The 24,341-nt window shown below is 34.7% G+C and overlaps 1 protein-coding gene across 5 annotated transcripts in view; it reads left to right on the top strand.

Annotated features, from left to right (window-relative positions):
* Positions 1-24,341, top strand: part of CDH18 (cadherin 18) — a 1,139,369-nt gene that overhangs the window by 655,249 nt on the left and 459,779 nt on the right. The window lies entirely within an intron of this gene.

Below are 24,341 nucleotides of genomic sequence, written 5' to 3'. Positions count from 1 at the left end.
CATAGTCTTTGAAGGAATCCCTCTGTGCCCTACAAAGTACTGGGAGGTAGGGACACATCCTTTGTTTCACTCTTAGCGAGCCATACCATCTTCTCCAGATAATTCGTTGAGTTCTGTCCACACACTGCAAAATGCTGCTCAGGTAATTTAAATGTATAGTTCTTCAGAAAGAACAAAACAACTTTGCTTGCATTACTCAGGACAATGACATGGGGCCTCAAGCTCCTGGCAACATCTTTAAAGATTTTCCTAAAATCATTTTTTTAGTGGTAACTAGTAAAATAATTTTATATATTGGTCTACTTATAATAATAATTAAAAAAAACCTTTTCTTTTCTGTTGGTTGGGGTTTGAATCAGGTCTCCTGCAAAAGGCACGCTCACCTTCTAATCCCTGGTCCTGCTGGTGGGAACCCATTTGTAAATAGAACCTTTTATTATGTTATTAGTTAAGGTGTGTCAAACTGACTGCAGGTAGACCTTAATCTAATATGGCTGAAGCCCATATAAGCAAAGGCAGTTGGAAACAGAAGAGAAAGTCATGGGGAAAGCCAGAGGCTGAAAGTCAGTAGAACCCAGAGGAAAAAGGAGAAGACATATCTGTGTGCATTGGAAGGTAACAGAAAAGCCAAAGAACCCAAAGAATCACCTGCGGTCAATCCCACAGAATGCCACAGTCTCAGGGAGAAAGCACTGCCTTGCTGACGTCTCACTTTTGGATTTCTCTTGGCCTCAGAACTGTGGGTCAAATCATCCCTGTTGTTAAGTCAACTCATCATATGGTATTTGTTTTCACAGCTAGGAAGTGAAAACATCCTCCTTTTCAAAACCATTTAGAAGCTATGAACTAGCAAAGCACTCTTTTCTAAATCTTATTAGCAATGGGAAGGAGAGAGAGGGTGTCATTCCTTGTAAAGGTCAATCACCTACAAAATGAAAACTGTAACCTTTTTCTGCATGAGAAATTCTAAAGCTAACAATGTCATGAATTGATGCACCCAATTTTAATTTTCAAATAAAAATACATAGTGCTTTATTATAATGTTTTTTTTTAAATATTATGTGACCAGATTCACAACTCTTTTTTAGCTTGTCTAAGTGTTTTACAGGTTTAGAAAATATTAAAATGCTCCAAGCCATATCCTGTTTGGGAAAAGCTGCTGTGTGGAGATATCAAAAAACTATTTCAATGAAATTCTCACTTTTTCTTATATTTTGAATAATTTAACATAAAAATAAAATATTTAAAATGCTACTTAACAAAAATGGTAACAGGAAAAACGATTATATACACCATTTATTGCTAACTTTCTAGATGCCCATTTGTTTGATACGAACCTGGATACTTGATAGAAACATCAGAAATACCCTGTGAAATTTAGATATATAAGGACCCAGTTTAGAGAATGGGAAATATAACTCTGAGAGCTTATGTAACATGTGCAGGAGCAGCTGGATCTGTATTTTTCCTACCTGTATTCATTTCACCACACTCAGCCGTGTAGTAAAATAAACATTCATTATCTCACCCAATTACTAAGGATCAGGGATGTGGGAGCAGCTTGGCTGGTGGTTCTGGCTAAATGCCTCCCACAAATTGCTGTTGGCTGGGGCTGCACTTATCTCAAGGCTCGACTGGGAGTGGAGAATCCACTTCCACGCTCACTCACAGGGCTGTTTGCAGAACTCAGTTCCTCCTGAGTGGTTAGACTTAGGTTCCCAGCTCCTTGCCACTTGGTTCTCTCTGTACAGCAGTGAATATTTTGGCAGCTGGTTTCCCTTTGGAGTGACCTAAGAGGGAGGGAGAAAGAGAAGGAGACAGAGAGTGGCTTGCATCTGAGGTGCCTTGCCATCAATTGGACCATATTCTGTTTATTAGAAAGGTAATGTCCACTCCACCTCCAAATCAAGAGGGGGCTTAGCTCCCACATGGCTGATGGATGGGATTCTCCTGCTTGCGTTTGTAAACTCTCCCCGTTCCCTGGTGTGGTGGTTTACCATCCTCACCTTCTTGTTAGCTGACCTGGGTAAGTCCAACAAATCAGAAAGTAAGTGTTACAACTCTTGAGAAGCTCAGGGCCCAGCTGGCTCATGAACTGTCCAGAGATTCAAGTCTCCTGAACATATACAAGCCCCAGCACCATCCACAGGTTCGTAAAAGTGACAGAAGAGGCATGTGGAGAGAGATAATATTTTATTTACAAAGTGACTGCCTCAAATAATTCAAATTCTACCAGGGAATTTTTTCTGAGTTTGTGTTTCATAGATGATTTTATGTGAATATATATTTTTAAAAAAATATTTTATATATTTCTAAGACATACCACATAAAAAATGAGTACCTATTCATTCCAGACTCAGGGAACAAGTCCAGACCATCTGAAACTTGGAACTGTCGATATCGGAGATTTAAGGCTTATTCTCAAAAGATCGTTTTGTTTCTAATGAAATTAATGTAGGGAATTCAAATGTAAGTGAGATAAATTGAAGGATAATTAGTTTGGTTTATTTTAAGATGATGAAAGATGTTTTGTAAAGAGTGAACGGTAATTATAAAAAAGTAAGCAAATAAGAATACATAGTTTTATATTTTCCTCTGTTTTAAATATTAAATTTTATAGAATTTTTGAAACCATTCTGTCAAAGTGACCAACAGCATAAGAAATAATTATAAAGTGAAAGTAAAATACCTTTAATGTAATATATTGACTTATATTTGGAAAAATAAGTATGGATGTATCAAAACATGATTCTCGAAAGTTTCTCTAGTATATTATTAGTAATGAAAATAGTAATATAAGCTACAGTTTATTCAAGGCCAGTCAATAATTTCCTCCCATATTACTATGTGTTAGTTTTGTTTTCCCAGTTTTATAGATGAGAAAATTAATTCTCACAGAGGTTAAAAAAATTTCCTAAGGCACAAGATCTTAAGAACAGATGAACCAGGATTTTAACTTGTTATGCTTATCCCAAAATTGATTTTGTTTTCTCCACTTACTTGCATAATATTTTTGGAAAGCTGTTCTTATAGAAAGCCTTAATTGATGCTTTTAAAAATTAATATATTATTTTCTAAGAGCAGGGAAAAAGAGATTTCCATAAAAAACATAATAGCTTGAAAAATCTTCTTAGTATTAAAGCATATTTTAAAATCTTGGAATGCAGATAATAAAAAATAAAACAAAAGTAATCATAGTCACAACAATAATGCATTACTATTGTTAAAAAATTGGTTTTATATCCATTCAAACTTTTTTTCAGTTACATATATTTGTATTCTCATACTATATGTATCTGTAGGCAGCTATTTCACTTAGCAATGATTTGTCATCACTTTCCACCCATTTAATAATTCACATACACATCCTTTTTCATGACTCCCTATTATTCCTTTGTAGAGATGCACCCATTTTTAATAAACTGCACTGGGATGAATCCTCTTAAATCTGTGCCAAGTATTTAAGTACATCCTTGATTTTTTAATAAAATGCATTCCCAGTGTTGGAATAGAGTCCCTGCACATCAGTATTAATCAATCAGAAAATGTGAGAAATTTAAAAGATTTCCTTCACAATAGCAAAAAAAAATAATTGAAACAAATGTAAATATAGGAAAATTATCTGACCCCAAATTTGCATGACCTATATGAAAAATAGAAGGAATTTGGAAAAATATTTCTGAAGTGCATTAATATGAAATAGGTGAAAAAATAGAGCAAGTTTTTCATGTGAAAATTAAAAAAGAAAATAGCCTGGATGAAAATAATTCACAAGTCTATAAATTCAGTGTGATCCTCATTTGCTATTTTCTGGAACAAAAGTTCATTGAAAAGGATAAATACGGAAAACTCTTACTATGTTTATATTTAATTGGTATGATGTACATAAATAAAAGTGCACCAATCAAAATACAGCTGAGTGAATTTTCATGGAATAAGTACCACTCATTTTCCCTGCACCCAGATCAAAAAACAGAACTGCATCAAAATGCCGGAATTATGCTATGCTTCTTCCATTTCCTACTCACCCATTCAAGGATAACCACTTCCTGATTTCTAATTCTATAAGTGTGTTCTAGTAGTTTTTATACTTGATGTAAATAGAATTGTCTACCATGTACTCTTTTATGGCCTTTTATGTCGATATTCTTTTTTATTGATTTATCCATGGTGGTGCATATAGTTGTAACTTCATTTTTGCTGCTATTTAATTTGACATTGTTTGTATATAAGGCAACTTAATTATTCGATGAACATTTAGGGTGCTTCCACTTTGGGGTTTTGAAGAATGTTGCTACTATATGCAAACATGCATGCGTTTGGGTAAATACACGTACTCATTTCTGTTGGCTATATATGAATGGGTGGACTTACTAGGTTGTGGGGTGTGTGTATATTTGACTTTATTAGATATTGCAAAACAGATTTTCTAAGGGGTTGTACAAACTCCGACTCATGGGCAGTGTGTGAAAATTCTAGGTTGTTCACATCTTGGCTAACACTTGGTATTGTTTGTCATTTTTAATTTTAGTTTTTGTGTTGTCTATATAGTGGTATAATATTGTGGTTTTTATTTATATTTCCTTGATGACTCATTAATTTAATCATCTTTTTCATATGTTTATTGGTCATTTGGACATACACTCTTGTGATCATATTCTGTTTAAGACTTTTGCCCACTGTTTTGTGTTGCACCTTTTTAAATTGTTTTAGGAACTCTTTATATATGGGTAATTTGTAGCCTATCTTTATGGCAATTATACTCTTTGTGGTTGCCTTTTCATTTTCTTACTGGTATTTTGTGTTTAAGATATCTTCACATACCCTATGGTCATGTAGTTGGTCTCCTATTTTTTCTAAAGTTTTTAGTAAAGTAACTATCACTATTTAAAATTGAATTAAAATTTCAACCTAGTTGTAAATTCATATGCAATTGTAAGATACAGCAGAGAGATGCAATGTATCCTTTAACCAGTTTCCTCCAATGATAACATCTTTTAAAAACTATATAGTACAATATCATAATAGGGAAATTGAAAATAATATAATCCACTCAGTTTATTCAGATTTTCCCAGTTTTACATGTACTTACTTGTGTGTCTTTATTTAGGTCTATACAGTTTTATCACATGTGCAATCTATTAATTTCCTTTGGATGCTATAACAAATTGCATCAAATTGGATGACTGAAAACAAGAGAAATTTATTTTCTCATACTCTTAGAGGCCAAAAGTCCAAATTCAGTATCACTGGACCACAATTAAAGTGTCTGCAGTGTTGTGTTCCCACCAGAGGACATAGGGGGGATCTTTACCTGTCCCATCTTGCACTCTCCGCCAACATTTCTTGACTTGAAGCAACATCACTTCAGACTCTGTGGTTACAGTGCCTTCTCCTCTTCTGCATATGTAATCTCCCTCTGCCTCTCTCTTAAAAGGACACTTGTGATGCTATTGCCTCTGGCAACTAGTAATCTATTCTCCACCTATATAATTTCATTATTTCAAGACTATTATCTAAATGAAACCCTATAGTGTGCAATCTTTTTAAACTGGTCTGTATCACACAGTATAATTCCTTGGAGATTCATTCAAGTGTTGCATGTATTGATAGTTCTTCCTTCTTATTGCTAAGTACTATTCCATGGTATAAATGTAACATAGCTTATCTCTTCATTCATTGAAAGACATCTGAGTTGCTTTCAGTTTGGGGCTGTAACAAATAATATACTATGAACATTTATTTGCAGTTCTTTTGCGGGAGCATATGTTTTTTATTTCTCTGGGATAAATGCCCAGTAGTGCAATTGCTAGGTCATTTGGAACTCTGTCATTTTAAGCACTCAGCTTTCTTGCTCTTGTGGTTCTGAGTGCTCAGAGTTTTAGAATGGAGATGGATTTAAATATACCCAATCCTTTCTTCAGATAAAACTATGCCATTATAAAAATTTATGACCTTATAATAGATCAAGCTCGTGATCTATGGCTTCTTCTTTAGCAAATTTCTGTTTGCTCCCTGCAAAAAAACTTTAAAAAAACTTTTTTAAGGTAAACTTTTTTTCAACTTCAAAAAATAACAGACAAAAGGCAGCTTAACAAATTATAGAAGTGTTACCTTAAAAAATTCTGTCTAGGCACATATATCTCATTTAATCCTAAAATCAAACTCCATTGTTTCTCCTGTATTCAGAAAGATTAATAAATGAGCGCAGAGTCGTGAAATGACATAAGCAAGGTATCTTTGTTAATGAAGAAAATAAAGGAAAAAATGCTTAATCATATTCATACCTCACGAAACTAAACCTTAGATTCTTTCTTTTTTGACCTTTAGCACTGATATAGTACCTTCTTTGCTTTTGCTACAAAATACAACTAATATAACTAATATAGTTAGTATCACCATATTCTTAACACCTTGAATAGAAGAATATTCTTGTATTTATATTATTAACCACAATCCTCATCTACCACCAAAATCATGGTTATACAGTGCTTGGATTATCCTCTAGCCATCTTTAAATTAATATTAACCTCCTCAGAAAGGGTTTACCCATTCATCAGCTGAAGGACACCTGGGTTGTTTCCAATTTTTGGCAATTGTGAATAATACCATTATGAACATCAGTGTGCAGTTGTCTGTTTGCATCTCTGCTCATAGTTCTTCTGGGCGTATACCTAGTAATGGTTTTGCCAGGTCACATGGTCAGTCTATGTTCAACTTCTTTAGGAACTGCCAAGCAGTCCTCCACAGCGGCTGTACCATTCTACATTCCCACCAACAGTGAATAAGTGTTCCTATCTCTTCACATCCTCTCCAACATTTACAGTTTTTTTTTTTTACTTTTTAATAGCAGACAAATAGGTGTGAAATGATATCTTATTGTAATTTTGATTTGCATTTCCCTAATCGCTAGTGATGTTGAACATTTTTTCATGTGATTCTTCACCATTTGTATTTCTTCTTTGGACAATCATCTTTTCAAGTCTTAAGCCCTCCAACTTTGTTTTTCTTCTTTAAGACATTTTTGGTTATTTGGGGTCCCTTAATCTTCCAAATAAATTTAAAAATTTGTTTTTCCAATTCTGTAAAAAAGGCTATTGGGATCCATTTTAATGGGATTGTGTTGAATCTGTAAATCAGTTTGAATAGAATTGACATCTTAACCATATTTAGTCTTTCAATTCATAAACACAGAATGTCCTTCCTTTTTTTGAAGTCTTTGTCAGATTCTTGTTGCAATGTTTTGTTGTTTTCTGAATACGGGTCCTTTATGTCTTGTTTAAGTTTTTCCTAAATATTTGATTATCTTACTTGCTATAATAACTAGAATTTTTTTCTGATTTCCTCCTCAGATTGCACCTCAGCAGTGTATAGAGACACGATTAATTTTTGTGTAGTAATCTTGTGTCTGCCACATTGCTGAACTTGTCTATTAGTTCTAGTAGCTTTGTTGTGTATTTTTCAGGAGATTCTGTACTTAAGTAGGATCATATCATCAGTAACTAGTTAAAAGTTTACTTTTTCCTTTCCTATTTAAGTGCTTTTTATTTCTTATCTAGCCTAATTCCTTCAGCAAGAAACTCAAGCACAATAATGAATAACATTGTGACAGGGGTCATCCTTATCTTGTTTCTAATCTCAGCAGGAAAGCTAGTATTTACCAATGAGTACAATGTTAACTGTAGGTTTTTCATATAATATGTACTTTAACATATTGAGAACGCTTCCTTCTAGTCCTATTTTTAGAGTGTTTTTGTCTAGAAAGGATGCTGTATTTTGTCAAATGCCTTTCCTGCATTAATTGAGGGGATCATGTGAATTTTCTTCAATTTATCAATGTGATTTATTTCACTAACTGATTTTCTTGTGTTAAATCACCCTTGCATACATGGGATAAAACCTGTTCGATCATGGTGTGCAACTCTTTTAATGTGCAAGTAAGAAGGTGCAAGATTCTGTTCACAAGTGTTTTGTTGGGGATTTTTGCATCTATATTCATTAGCGATATTGGTCTGAAATTTTCTTTTTCATAGTATCTTTATCTGGTTGTAGTATAAGAGTGATGTGCCTACATAAAATGACTTTGGTAACATTCTTTACTGTTAAATTATTTGGAATAGTTTGAGTAAGATTGGTATTAGATCATCTTTGAATGATTAGTAGAATTCACCTCTGAAGCCATCTGGTCCTAGGAGTTTCATCTTTGGGAGAATTTTAATCCATTTCAATCTCTTAACTTGTGATTGGTTTGCTGAGGTCTTCTATGTCCTCTATGGTCAGTGTAGGTAGTTCATGTGCTTTTAGGAATTAGTCTGTCTCATCTGTATTGTCCAGTTTTCTGGCATGCTGTTTTTCATAGTATCCTCTTATGATAGCCCTTATTTCTGCCAGTCTAAGAGTTTTTCTATTTTGTTGAGCTTCGCAAAGAACCAATTTTAGGTATTGATTTTCTCTATTGTTTTTTTATTTTCATGTCATTTATTTCTGCTCTGATCTTTACTATTTCTTTTCTTTGGCTGGTTTGTTATTAGTTTGCTTTTTCTGGCTCATACAGGTGTATAGTTAGATCTCCAGTTCTATATCTTCTTTTTTTTTTTTTTTTTAAGATTTATTTATTTATTTAATTCCCCTCTCCCCCGGTTGTCTGTTCTCTGTGTCTATTTGCTGCGTCTTGTTTCTTTGTCCGCTTCTGTTGTCGTCAGCTGCACTGGAAGTGTGGGCGGCGCCATTCCTGGACAGGCTGCACTTTCTTTCACGCTGGGCGGCTCTCCTTACGGGGCGCACTCCTTGCGCGTGGGGCTCCCCTACGCGGGGGACACCCCTGCGCAGCATTGAGGATATAAATTTCCCTCTCAGCACTGCTTTTGTAGAGTCCCATAGGGTTTCATATATTATGTTCTCATTTTCAATCATCTCAAGATATTTACTGAGTTATCTTGGAATTTCTTCTTTGATACACTGATTATTTAAAAGTGTGTTGTTTAATCTCCATATGTTTATGAATTTTTCCTTTTTCCATCCACTATTGATTTACAGACTCATTCTGTTAAGATCAGGGAAAGTGTTTGGTATAATTCAATTTAAAAAAAAATTGAGATTTGTCTTGTGACCCAACAAATGGTCTATTCTGGAGAAAGTTCCACGAGCACTTGAAAAGAATGTATATCCTGCTCTTTTGGGGTGCAATCCTCTATCGATATCTGTTAGGTCTAGTTAATTTATAGTATTATTTAACTTCTCTATTTCTTTATTTTTCCTCTGTCCAAATCTTCAATGTAGTCCTGAGAGTGGTGTTTGAAGTTTCCAACTGTTATTGTAGAAACATCTATTTCTTCTTCAGTTTTGCCAGTGTGTGCCTCATGTATCTTGAAACACTTAGGTTAGTGCATAAATATTTAGTATCATTATTTCTTCTTGGTGAAATACCTCTTTTATTAATACACAATGACCTTCATCATCCCTTATAACAGTTTTTCATTTAAAATCTATTTTGCCTATATTACTATCACTGCTTCAGCTCTTTTTCAGTTTCTCTTTGCATGGAATATCTTTTACCAGCCTTTCACTTTTAACCTGGTTATGTCCTTACATCTGAGGTGAGTCTCTTGTAGACAACATACAGATGACTCACATTTTTTTTATCCATTCTATCAGTCTATGTCTTCTGATTGGGAGATCAATTCATTAACATTCAGTGTTATTACTGTAAAGGTGATACTTACTTCATCCATTTTGTCCTTCAGCTTTCTGTTGTCATCTTGTCCTATTGTCCATATTTTTCCCTTTAATTTATCTTTCCTAATAATCTTCATTTCTATACTCCTCTTCCATTTTCTTGCCCTTGTTTTTTCCTTTTAGGTTGCGGCAATTCCTTTTTTAGTATCTCTTGTTATTCTTGTCTTTTGGTAACATATTCTATGTTTTTATTATTTGTGAAGACATTGAACTCACACTCCTTTTTGAAGCACAATTTTGCCAGATACAGAATTTTTGGTGGCAGTTTTTCTCTTTTAGTGCTTTAAATATATTATTATACCATTTTCTTCTCAACTCCATTGTTTCTGATGAGAAGTTTGCACTTAATCTTATCGATTTCCCTTTTATGTGATGCTTTGCTGCTTTCAGAATCTCCCTTTATCTCTGATATTTGCCTTTATGAATAGTAGGTGTCTCAGGATTTATTCTGCTTGTGGTGCATTGTTCTTCTCAGATATTGATATTTATATCTTTCATAAGGGTTGGGAGGCTTCTAGTCATTATTTCCACAAATATTTTTTCTGCCCCTTTTCCATTTTCTTCTCCTTCTGGGACACTGATAATACATACATTTGTGCATTTTATGTTATCATTCAATTCCCTGAGACTTTGTTCCATTTTTTCCCATTTTCTTCTCTTTCTGTTCTCATTTTCTCCAGTTCAGTTGTTCTGTCTTCGAAATAACGAATTCTGTCTTCGAGCAATTCAAATCCTTTCTTATTTGCCACTAATGTATTTTTAATCTTGTTCATCATGCCTTTCATTCCCGTAAGGTCTGTTACTTTTCTTTCAAATTGTTCTTTAAGATCACTGAGTGTCTACTTAATATCCTTTATCTCCTTAGTCATATTTTCTTTAAATTCTTTGAATTGATTTAGGAGAGGTGTATGATTATCAGTTATTACTAGTCTTAAATTCTGTAACTCTTTCAGGTATTTGGTTTGTTCTTCTGTCTGGGCCACCTCTTCCTGTTTCCTAGTATGGCTTGCAGTTTTTTTTTCTTCTGATGTCTAGGCATCTGACTATGTTATTGTATTTTCCCTAATAGGCATTTTCTCTCTCTTGCCTATTGTCATTTTTTTTTTCACAGCTCTTCTTTGATATTTGGTTCAAAATATTGTAAGTCTTTAAAATTGTTCAGCTTAAGTTTCCAAAGTCAGACCAGGGACTTACTAGTGAAGCACAGATTTTTTTCCCAGGGGTTAGAATACAGAGAGAACCAAAAGTAGTTTTTGTCCATGCAATTTCCAGACAAGCCAGCAGATGATGTGCTTTGGTGGACCTTTTCACGGAGGTGTTTCAGTCTTGCTTTCCTTTGTTTTGGTCAGGCCAGAGATGAGATTCAAAGTGAGCTCTGCTGGCCAAATTCACTGAAGAAAAGTCCTCAACACCCGCTATCATTTGCTTATAACAGTTGACAGGGAGGAAGATGTCTGTACCCTCTGAGTCAGTTGCACTGAGCCGGGGGTTTTACCCCAATTTAATGTCTTGGGGAACAGGGAGGGAAGCCCTCCTCAGATGCTGTGGAGGTTTGGTAACTCACTTTTGTAATTTTGGGTTCTTTGTCTCTCTGTTCCTATCCTCCTGGGAGATGTCTAGTACTGCTCTGGTCTAATGACCCTAAAAGCAGGTGCCTTGGGCAACTATTGGCTCTTTACCCATTGTTTTTGTGAGAGAGTTGAGCCCTGTCTGCTTATTCCGATGCCATCTTCCCATAATCACAAACAGACTTTTAATAGAGGGGCATATATTTTTGCAAGGCAATCCATGATACATCTAATCATTACAACTCAAATTCTTCTCAAGGAGAATCTCACTTCTCTTCCCTTATCCCCACTATAGAAACAAACCTCTACTGGATTTTTCCCCACAAGTTCAGCAGGCATGACTCTAATCAAGTAGTCAATACAACTAGGTTAAGACAGAAATATACAGTACCTAACGTTATATTTAAGTGAAAATTTTGATTTAAGGAAAATTGGTTACATTAAAGTGAGGGAATTCAAGAACTACTGCCTTAGTTTGCCAGACTGCTAAGATTAATACTACAAATTAGATTGGTTTGAAAAATGGGAATTTGTGGACTCCTGGTTTTGTGCCAAGAGAAGAACCTCATCTAGATATTGGTAAGGCTTGTTTTTTTTTTTTTCTTTCTCTGAATATGATAGCATTTTAGTGCTGGCTGCAGGAAATCATTGGATTTCCTTGGCTTTCCCCTCACATGGTGAATTCTTCCCCTTTTTCACTTCAGCAATTTCTAGGTCCTCTTTATAATGCTTCCAGTAATCCAGACTAACACCCACCCTCATTCCTTGGGTCATAGTTTAACTGTAAATAATGTCTTGAAGAGATCCTACTTACATGCACAAGAATGTGGATTAAGATTAAGAACATGTATAAATTGGGGTATATCACTCAGTCAACCACTGTTACTGTATGCCTCAAGTTTGGTAATGAGAACAAAGATACACAGGGAAATCACTGGCAAAGACAGAATTATCTATGTATGCCAACGTGAAAGAAAACACCTGCATCACTTTTTGGTCTTCTTGAGCTCTGAAGAAGTTCTTGAGGCAAGGATGACATAGTGATAAATTACTCTTTGATGATCACCAATATTGGATGAGTCTGAGGGAAGATTGAGATGTTTGGGAATAAAATGTTAATAACTTTCTATTTGTCAAATGTTTGTACAAACAGTTGTGAATATAGGAAATCATTTAGAAAAAGTTATGACAAGACAAAAATAATTGAAATTTATCTTGAGCTAACTATAAATATGTAGCTTCTTAATTTCCTCTACTAAGAGAAACTGTCTCCATAGAAAACAAAGAATGAATGGCTTAACACTTAAGAAAATTTAAGCATATGTGCATTTTAAATAATAAAATTCCATGTTATAAATTTTGAAAACTTCTCATTTTGGAAGTGCCCAGACATTTATTTAATCCTGATGACCTAATATTCTGTCACTTTCTTAATATGTCTACTTATCATATTAAATATGTAATTAAAATGTTAAATAAGCATGTAGAGTATATTTATTAAATTTGCTAAATTGTCCTAAATCTCACAGGAAAACAGAAAACATTTAATATCATATAGTTTTTTGAGGGTCAAAAAATTAGAAGCAACGTTACTGGGTAGTTCTGGATCAGGGTCTCATATAAGGTTGCTGTCAAGAAATGTTGGCAGGGTCTAGCATATTTGCAATCTTGACTGGGCCTAGAAGATGTGCTTCCAGGATAATTCCCTCACATGCTGTTGGTGTTTGATGGGAGGCTTCAGTTCCTTCCCAGCTGGGCCTCTGTGCATATCTCTTATCTGATCCGATAGCCACTTTCCCCCAAGAGTGAGTAATTCAGGCAAATGCAAGGCAGAAGCCACCTTGAAACTTATACTCATCATTTCCACAGTATTCTTGTTGGTTATACAGGTTGGCCCTACTCAGTATGGAAGAGGACTTCACAGGTACATAAAAGTCTGCTGAAACGCTAGACTTCTGAGGGTCACAGACCTTTGGAGGCAATGTCTTAGTTCAAATACCTAATTCTAAAGTTAAGAATTTTAGACAATATCATTGATCATTGTAGTGGTAATAACATCACATTAGTTTCTTGGCTAGTAAAGCAAATATCATGCAATGTGCTTAAACAATGGAAATTTATTGGCTCATGGTTTTGAAGCTAGGAGAATCAAGGTGTTATCAAGGCAATGATTTCTCCCAGAAGAGTGTGGCATTCTGGGGCTGACTGCCTCCAATCCATGGTCCTTGGCAACTCTGTCACATGGCAATGCAAATGGTAGCTTCTCCTGGTTTCTTTGTTCTAATGACTTACAGCTTCTGGCTGCTCCCTGTGGTTTTCTCTCTCTGTGTCTTAATTTCATTCTGCTTATAAAAGATTCTAGTAATAAGATTAAGACCCATCCTTATTTAGGTGGGCCTCACCTTAACTGAAGTAACCTCATCAAAATGTCCTATTCACAATGGATTCACACCCGCAGGAATGGGTTAAGATTAAGACCATGTTTTTCTGAGGTATATAGCTAGAGGATGCCGCAATCACTAAAATTGTGCTCTGCAAAAATCCTTGTTTCCAACCCCTTCTCAACCTGAACAAGTAAAGTTAAATTTCATTATTATTTGTTATTTTCAGTAAATTAAAAATTATTGCATATTATAGATAACAACATTAATTTTCTTTACTAAAGGAAAGCTAATATTAGCTCCTGAACTTTAAAGATATTCTAGTCCTTCATAAATCCAAGCAAGTATTATTCTAGCTCTGTGGTTACTGTAGTTAAATCAGGCAGGTATTATAACTTTTGTTTTGAATATATTTAAATCCTAATTATTCCTAATATTATTATTGTATCAAATTTAAAAATCAGGTTCTAGTTTCAATTTTTCCTCCTGTTCTTCTCTGTTATTTCCCTAATTCTGCCTTTACATTACTATTCATGCTGATTCCCCACAAAATGTTAAGGTTGAAAAGAGAATGGAAAAGTTAACTAAAAAAGCAAGAAAAAATGTCAGCAAGGCAATGTCCTTTAAGGAAGCACATCCGTGGCAATTTTTTGTTTTTGTTTTTCCTTAGTTTTTATTTACTAAGAATCCTTCTCTTAGACATTGATCCCAGGAAATGCTTTTTGAAATGAAATATGTAATTGCCTGTCATTCTCTTGGTGAATATATGAGAAAGCAAGTTTAAATATAACAGGGAGATCAGATCATCCCAGGCTGGTGCTTTGCATCTTTTCCAAAGCTAATGTTTCTATTCCAAAAGCAGGGCATCTCAGCTTTGGGAGAAATTCAAAGGTTACATAGACCTCTTACCAGTCTGACATAAGAAGCCTCTCTATTATCCTTCTGCCAAATATAATTCAGTAAAGGTTTTTTTGGCATTTAATCACAGGAAACTCAATATTTCCAGAGGGAAGCTTGAGCAATTTAGGGCTATTATGAGTTGTTTTGTAAGTTCTTCCTTGGACTAGATCAAAATCTCTAATTCTACTTTCATGCAGTTATCTTTCATTTCTGTACCTAGCATATCACTTCTAAGCCAGTCATTAAACCAGGTTTAGTATTTCTGGTCCCTGCTGTTTTTCATGAAAGTCAGATTTAACGTTTGCCTCTGAATATTTTCCCCCTTCTACTTCAGCCCCATCCCATTCCTCTGTCATTCCCACCAAGAATTGCCAAATAAACAAAATAATACTGATATTGGAAAATGATATTATAAAATCAGCACATATTTCATAGTGGAGAGATACCCTTCTTTTAAAAAGGTAGATGAGGTCTTCAGCTAGTCTATACCCACAAACATATTGAGGACTTTTCTGGTCAGAAAGGGGCTTGGTAAAAATGAAATGATACATAAGTCATCCTGCAAAGTCAAAGGCTGTCAATGCCTACCTTAGAACTTCAGAAGGAAGAAATAAGTGAGCAATGGACAGTGCATATTGTAGTCTTATTCGGAATGATATCCACTGTTGTAGAAATGGATGGTTTTAGTTTTGTAGGCTGTGTAAAGCCAATACCATGAAATGGGTTGGCTTTAAACAATGGAAATGTATTAGCCTACAGTTTGAGGCCATGAAAATGTCCAAATCAAGGCATCATTAAAGTGATGCTTTCTTGCTTATGATCAGCTGCTGGTGATCCTTGGCTCCTCTGTCACATGGCAAGGCACATGGTGGTATCTGCTGGTCTCTCCCTTCTCTTCCAAGTTTCATTGTTTTCAACTTCTTGCTTCCATGGCTCTTTTTCTATTTTCATCCCATTTATAAGGGACTCCAGTAGGATAATTAAGACCCATCCTGAATGATGTAGGTCACACCCTAACTGAAGTAGCCTCATCAAAAGATCCTACTTACAACAGGTTCCCAGGAATGGATTGCATTTAAGAAAATGCTTTTCTAGGGTTCATAAGTTTCAAACCACCACAAATGGGTAGCTGTTTTTCCCTTAATAGTAAATTTTTCTGTGATGTAACTGATCTTTATCTGTTTTCACGCTCACTCAGAAACTGTGATTTTTAAATAGGTTTTCTATATAGTTCTACCTATAAGGAGTTATTGTAGTGGTCATTCTTAAAAAAAAGTATTGCAGGCTAAGTGATATTGTAAATACATAAATGGCAGTTTTGAACTTGCACTATTCTAAGTATGATTAATGTTAGATAGTCCCATTTTCTGTGTAGTCTTAAAAATCATATTGTTTTTTAGACAGCCATCCCTCTCTGAACTGAGCTCAGACAATGGAAATGTATAAATTCAATAAGGTCATTTTAGTAGGTAGGAAAATGCATCTCCCCAAAAGTGCTAATGTCCTAATCACTGGAACCTGTGGATAGTTCTTTGCATGGCACAGATGTGATTAAACTAAAAAGATGGGGAGATTATCCTGGATTATTTGGGTGTGCCCAGTATGATCTCAAGGGTCTTTAAAAGTGGAAGGCAGGAAAATCAGAGTCAGAGAGGCAAAATGTGAGGACAGAAGCAGAGATTGGGGCTATATGCTTTGAAGGTGACAGAAGGAACCACAAGCCAAAGATTGAAAGTAACTTCTAGAAGCTGGAAAAGTCAAGAATGCTCCCTTAACCTCCATAAGGAAAGAAGCTCTTCCAGTACATTGATGTTAGCCTCATTTTGGATTTCTGACTTCCAGAACTCTAAGAGGATCAATTCGTGTTAAACCACTAAGTTGGTGGTAATTTGTTATGGCAGCAATAGGAAATTATTACAGTAATTCATCTTTTGAAGATACTAAGAAGGTAGACAATTGACCTTTGCTTATTAAGAGTCCTATCTCGTATTTTTTTTAAGTGACTACATGCCTATCTGATATCACATATTATCCTCTTTTGGAACAAACACAGAATTTTAGATACAGTCTGTCATACCAATTTCATTTTTATTAGGTACTACATTTTATGCATGTACTGTAAATAAAAATAGCTTTCTTGTTGGTAGTCACAGGACCTATTAAAGTTTATAAAAATAAACAAAAATTGATATTATCCTTTTTCTACTTAGAGATTATTTGATTTTTAAAAATCAGATACCATTAAAACCTTCTCCTAAAGAAACCTCTAGGTCAGATAGCCTCTATTTTTTTTGTGTATGTGTGTGAAAAATAATTCATTTCTGTATTAGGGAAGTTGTAGGTTTATAGAAAAAATCCTGCAGAAATCCAGAGTTCCCATAGGCCCACCCCTACGATTACTACCTTGCATTAGTGTGGTACATTGTTATACTTGGTGAAAGAATATTATTGTTGTACTATTAACTGTAGTGTCTAATGCAAACTATGGATTATAGTTAATAGTAGCTGTGAATTTTTACGCATAGTTATATTTGTTTTTTTTAATTATTATTATTTTTTCCACATAGTTATATTTAAAAGAACATCAGGTTTAGGTAAACATTTTGGAGACTCAGAAAATAGGGGACACTTCCTATGTTTTTTGAGGCCCAATAATGACATTACAAGCATACACACATGCATAAATATCACAGAATGAAAACATGAAGACAAATGTGCATGCAAAGTCAACTACATGAAGGTTAATAATGATATTATTCATTATAACCCAAGTTCAACAACCCAATGCACATCAGCAGTAGAATTCATAAATAAATATTGGTACAAATATCCAATGCAATACTATTAGCAATGAAAAAATCAAACTACTGTACCTGTTATGCTTTGTGACATGGATAAGTCTCACATGCATAAGGTTGAGTAAAAGAAGTCACACACTAAATGAAACCATTGTATGATTTAATTATATCAAGTTAAAAAGTAGCCAATGTAATCGATGGAGTTAGAAGTTAAAATAAAGTTTACATTTGGTGGGGACGGTGACTGTGGGGGCATGTAATAGTCATCTGCAGTACTAGTAATGTTCTAATTTCTGAGCTAAGTATGACTATACAAGTTCTTTCCCTTGATAAACATCAATGAAGTGCACATGTGAAATTTATACAGCTCGCTATATGTATGGTCTATTTCAATGAGAAATTACTGCAAAAGATACCTTCTCCAAGTAACATACATGCCTATCACAAGGAGAAATACTGATTGAAAGAAAACGCAGTTATTCTAAAGAACAGAGAAAGTCAAAAAATAAAAGTCCACTTGGTCCCATGGAGAAAGGAACTGGGTCAAATAATCAAGGTTACTCCTTTCTGTTGGAAGAAGCATGATGGTTGCTTTTCTCAGTTTCTCATTCATAATTCTGCTTCTTTTTGTCAATTTACTTTCTTTTGTTTACTCAAGTTGTCTCTGTCCCTGCGTAATTTCGGCTGGTGTGTGGTTTTGGTTCACCATGCCATTAATGCTAGAGCATACACTACATGACATTTCATTTTATAATCCACAGTCTTCTGATGCAATCTATCAATCATAGTCTAAATTCTAAACTTCTAGAAGAGAACCTGATTAGCCAGCTTGATTCAGATGCCCACCTTAGGCCCAGTTTTACATGATTAAGTCTGAATCTGGTTATACTTAGAGCTACCTCAACCAAGGTATTTTTGTTAAGCAGTTTTGTTGCATTTTTCTTTAAGTAGATATTTTGGTTTCCTAGGCTGGTCAAGCAAATACCAATGAAATGGTTCAGCTTAAACAGTAGTAATTTATTTACTTAGAGTTTTGACGCTAAGAGAATATCAAATCAAACCATCATCGAGGTGATGCTTTCTTCTTGAAGATGGACATTTTGGGGCTGGCTGTCGGAGAACCTTGGTTCTTAGTTTGTAAAATCGCAATGCAAATGGTGACCTCTTCTGGCCTCTCCCGTACCATTTGGATTCTGTTGTTGTTACCTTTTGGCCACTCCTACTGTGGCTTTCTTAGTGTCTGTCTGAATTTCATTCTGCATAAAAGGACTAATAGGATTAAGACCCCTCCTAAATAAGGTGGGACACACCTTCTTACAATGGGTTTACATCCAAAGGAATGGATTAGATTTAAAAACCTGTTTTTCTGGGGTTGGTAAAACTCCAAACCACCAGAGAAGAGATAAGTGATTTCGGAAGAATTAATTGAGCAATATTTTGTACTTGCAACCTGTGTGGATGATGAAAATAAAATGTCATAGTACAGTGGTTCTCAAATTTTTAGTTTCACACAATCTTCAAAGTGTTGAAGGCCCCCAAAAACTTTTGTTTATATGGGTTATGTCTATCGATATTTGTCAGGTAATCAAGACAAAGAAATTATAAAAATATTTTTATTAATTACAGTCCACAAAAATGAAATTAATTCTCTGCATGATAAGTAACCAGTTTTTATGAAAAATAAATGTATTTTCAAAAACGAAAGATTAGCATGAGGAGTAGTATTGTTTTACAGTTTCTGAAAACCTCTTTAATGTCTGCCTTAATAAGGGCAGCTCAATTCTCTTATCTCTTTGTGCTTTCAGTCTTTTGCTATATCGCATGTCTTATGGTGTCTAGAAAACTCATTGAACACTCGAGGGAAATGAGAATGAAAAAGACAAATAATGGCCTAGTAGTATCATGAAAATAGTTTTGATCTCCCAGACTCCTTGAAAAGGTCCCAAGAGATTCTCTCCATCACTCTGAGATGTGCCAATATAAAGAAGGAAAGATAGCTCTGGAGCTAATAAACTTGAGCTCAAATCACAGTTGAAGCAATTATGACTTTTTCACCTCTCCAAATCACATTTTCTTCTTCTATCAAAGGGTCTGTTAATATTTCACAAAATTATTGGGAGGTGATTAGGAAGATGAAGTGAGATAACCTGAGATACCTTATCAATGATAACACTAATAATAGAACCTCTCTTTACTGAATTGTCACTACACATCAAGCTTTTTTTTTTCTATTTTCTTTACATGCTTTTGCTTATAAGGCAAAATCCATTTTGAGTTTCCATTTTTATGGATACAGAAACAGACAAAATTGTCATCGTTGATTAGGATGACAGATCTACTAATTGGGGGATAGGGTATAAATTCAACTTTCTAATACCACAACACTTTTCTTAGCTTCAATGTGCTGTCTTTGGTGAATAAGAAGTATACAAAAGTGCATTTTTTACTAGCTATGTTTTAGCCTAATATAGGACCTAAGATATTATTCCTTATTTAATCTTGTTAAGGCTAAGTGATCCCAATTTTCTGTATTTGTACCCTTCTGAAATCATATTAGATTTACTACCCATTTTAGGCATCATAACATATACAAATCTCATTTGCTAGATAATAAATGATACTACTACAGAATTTAAAATGAGCTGTGACCATCCTAATTTAATGCTTACAAGAACCCAACAATGTACCTGCTATTTCAGTATGCATTTTATAGGTGAAGAAATGAAAGAATTGGAGTTTAAATCACTTGTCCTCAGCCATAGAGGTAGTAAAAGATAGAGCTACAATATGAGCTCAAGCATTCTAGTGCCAAAGTTCATTTCTTAACCACTAGGTTGTACCTTCTAAATCTTCTCTGTCCAGATTTGGTAAACAGTGGAAAAAAGGATGCAGAAAGGTGGTATAAATTTATAGCTCCTTTAATGATACTTTATTATTTAATTTGAACTGCTATCACATCTCAAAACACCAAAAGGCACAGCCGAAAATCATAGTGCATTGATAATGTTTGCTATCAATTGCAAGTCATCCCCATCCTCCAGTTTACAATCAATGGTTAATTGACCATCCATATGGATTGAATCATGTCCCCCAAATGCACATGTTCAAGTCCTAATACTTAGTCCTGTGGATGTGAACTGATTTTTAAATAGGATCTTTAAAGACCCTATTAAGACAAGGCCTAGCTAATCCAGCATGACTGCAGTCCATGTAGGCACAGGAAATTGGGAGACAAAGTCAGTGTGAATAGGAGATAGATTGCCATGTGCCAGGGCAGAGATGGACCTATGGATTAGCACAGCCTACCAACACCTTGATAATGGACTTCTAGCTTCCAAATCTCTAGGAATATAAATTCCTGTTGTTTAAGCCAACCCATCTATGGTATTTGTTGTAACATCCCTAGACAATTAACAGAAAAATAAATTATGTATTTCAATGATGTTGTTGTGCTATAACTGGTTATGTTGAGCTGGTTTGATTTTGGTGGTAAAAATCCATTATTTTACACAAGAAAAGAAAGAAAGAGAAAGAAGAGAGTATGGGGGGAGAGAGGAAGGGAAGGAAAGAGAATGAGCTCTTTTTAAAAGAAGAGAAAAGGGATTGAAATTCCTAACTGTAAGTTGCTAGGAATAATCCTCTCTCTTTTACAGCCAATAAAATGTAAAAGAAAAGACAGGATCACTAAATACAGATGCCATTTTTTTAAATACAAAGTGCTGTGTTTTCAACAATTTGTTTAGAGTACTTACATAATTCTTTTCTCATATTTCTTTTATTTATTAGAGAAGTTGTGAGTTTACAAAACAGTCGTGTGTAGCATACAGGATATTCTTACATAACTCCACCACCAACACCTTGCATTGTTATGGAACATTTGTTTCAAATGATGAAAGAACATCAAAATATCACTGCTGACTGTATTCCGTAGCATATGTTTGGTGTGTTTTTTCCATGCACCTCCCTGTTATTAACACCTGTATCTGTATTGTACATTTGTTATTATCATTCATGAGAGGATTTTCTAATATTTGTACTTTTTAAAAAAAGATTTACTTTATTAATTTCTCTCTACCTCCCCATTTTTAAAAAATAGATCTATTTATTTATTTATTTTCCCCCTTTCGCTCTTCTTGCCCTGTGGTTTTTACTGTCTCTGTCGTCTTCTCTTCTCATTTGCTCTCCTCTAGGATTCATTGGGATTCAATCCTGGAGATCTTTGATGGGCAGAGAAGTTCCCTGTCAATTGCACCATCTCAGTTCCTGGCTTCTGCTGTGCTTCACCTTGACTCTCCCCTTGTCTCTCTTTTGATGCGTCATCATCTTGCTGCATGACTCACTTGCATGGGCACTGGCTCACCACGCGGACATGCTTTCTCTTCTTTTTTACCAAGAGGACCCAGGGACTGAACCCAGGTCCTCCCATATGGTAGGCAGAAGCTCTATCACTTGAGCCACATCTGCTTCCCATATTTGTACTTTTAACCGCTGTCCATGTTCTACCACTGGATTCCTGTGTTATGCAGTCCCACGCTTTATACAATCCATTCAAAGTGTATACTCAGTGGCTCTCATTTTCATCATAGAGTTGTGCTGTCATGACCTTAGTCAATTTTAGAATATTCTCATGACTCTGAAAGAAAAAAACCCAACCCCCTTATACACCCCTATTATCGTTACTTAGAATTGATATATCTTCATTGCCATTTCTGCAAAAATATTACAATACTACTGTTAACTATCATCCATAAGTTACATTAGTTGTATATTTCCTGTGTATCACCATATTTTTAACAACTATTAAAAGAAGTCCATTTTTATATTTAGACTATTAACCATAATATTCATCCTCCACTAAAATCACTATGTTATGCACTCCCTAGATTATTCTCTAGCTTCCTTTCAATTGACATTTATGTCCACAGACTACTCGCTTCAGCTACAATCACATTTATAAATCAGAAGTGTTAGTTATACTCACTATAATGTGTTACCATCCAGTCTGTCCATTTCCACACTTTTGCAATAATGCTTATTAAAAATTCTACATATATAAAGCATCAGTTCCCATTTTCCATCTACATTCTCTCTCCTGCTAATCTAAGTTTACCTCAGTGAGTTTATTCATCGTATTTAGTTCATATTAGTAAGACCACACATTATGTGTCCTTCTGTGTCTGGCTTATTTCACTCAACATCATCTTCTTAAGGTTCATTCATGTTGCCATATGCATACCAATTTAATTCTTCCTACAGCTGAACATAATCCATTGTATTCATATACCGCAATTTGTTTATCTGTTCATTGGTTGATGGGCACTTGGGCTGTTTCCATACTTTAGCGATTATGAATAAGGCTGTTATGAACATCTGTGTGCAAATGTTAGTTCGCATCCTGCTTTCAGTTCTTCTGATTATATTCCTAGTAACGGGATTGCTGGATCATGGACAAGTTCTATATTCAACTTCCTCAGGTACTGCCAAACTGTCTTCCACAGAGGCTGCACCATTCTATATTCCCACCAAAAGTCAAGGAGTGTTCCTATTTCTCCACATCCACTCCAGCTCTTGTAGTTTTCTGTATCTTTAATAATGCCCATTCTATAAGGTGTGAAATGGTTTCTCATTGTAGTATTTTTTTTCTTTTTTAACTTATTTGGAAATAATTTCAAACTTTTATGACAGCTGCAAAAACAATACAAACCCCAAAGCAGAACTCCAACATATCCCCACCCCCAGATATACAGATTCACCAATTCCAATATGATGCTACCTTTGCTGTATCCTTCCATCTATCTTTACCTACCTATTCATTTATCAGTCAGTATCATCTATCTATCTATCTATCTATCTATCTATCTATCTATCTATCTATCTATCTATCTATCTATCTATCAATCTATTTATCCACCCATCCATTTTCTAAACATCTGAGAGCAGGATGCACACACCATACAACTAAAATACATAATACTTCCATGTGCATGTCCTAAAAACAAGGATATTCATTTATGTATCCACATTAAGTGCAATTATGCAATTCAGGAAATTTAACATTGCTAAAAAGCTTGCATCTATATTTCAGTTTTTTTCTTATGTGCCAATAAAGTCCTTCTGAGACTTTTCTCCTCCATTCTTAGATCCTATTCAGTATCATGTTTTTCATTTAATTGTCATTATTTCTTTGGGTTTTCTTTCTTTTTTAAATTATGGGAACAGATATATAACATAAATCTTTCCATCACAATCTTTCCCAAGCATACCATTCAGTGGTCCACAATATTGCAGTACCCTCACCACCATCCATTACTAGAACTTACCTTTCACCCCACACAAAAACACTTTATGCTTTTGCATTAATTCCTCATTGCCTGTCCCCCACCCCTGGCAACCTGTACTCTAATTTCTGTTTCTATGATTTGCATATTCTCTGGTATTTTCCTTTGTGGTTACCATGGGGCTTAAATATAGCATCCTAAATCTATAACAATCTAATTTGCTTTGATACCAACTTAACTATAATGCAATAATATACATGCACTATGTTCCTATACCCCTCTAACACCCCATCTTTATATAGTTTTGACACAGATTACATGGTTAAATGCTGTGAATCCCAAACCACTGATATATGATTACATTTTATGCGTTTGCCTTTTAGATCCTGATGGAAGTAAAAGGGAGAGTTACAACAAAAATATAAGAGTACTGATATTTATATCAACCCATGTCATTATCTTTACCAGACATCTGTATTTTTTCTTATTTTTACTGCAATGTAACAATAAACAGTAATTAGATACATATCAATTTTTTCTCTGAAAACAAATAATGTAAACAGGAAAATTTCTCTTCCTATACTTGTAAAGCTTCTCAGATCATGTTAGAAGGGCCTCATCATATTCAATGATACAGAGTTTTAAAAATAGCAGTAATTATATGCATTTTAAGAAAAGATA

Source organism: Dasypus novemcinctus, chromosome 2, assembly GCF_030445035.2.
Source record: "Dasypus novemcinctus isolate mDasNov1 chromosome 2, mDasNov1.1.hap2, whole genome shotgun sequence".
Classification (NCBI taxonomy): Eukaryota; Metazoa; Chordata; class Mammalia; order Cingulata; family Dasypodidae; genus Dasypus; species Dasypus novemcinctus.
Note: the sequence above shows the minus strand (reverse complement) of the source record. Positions and strands in the feature narration are given on the sequence as shown.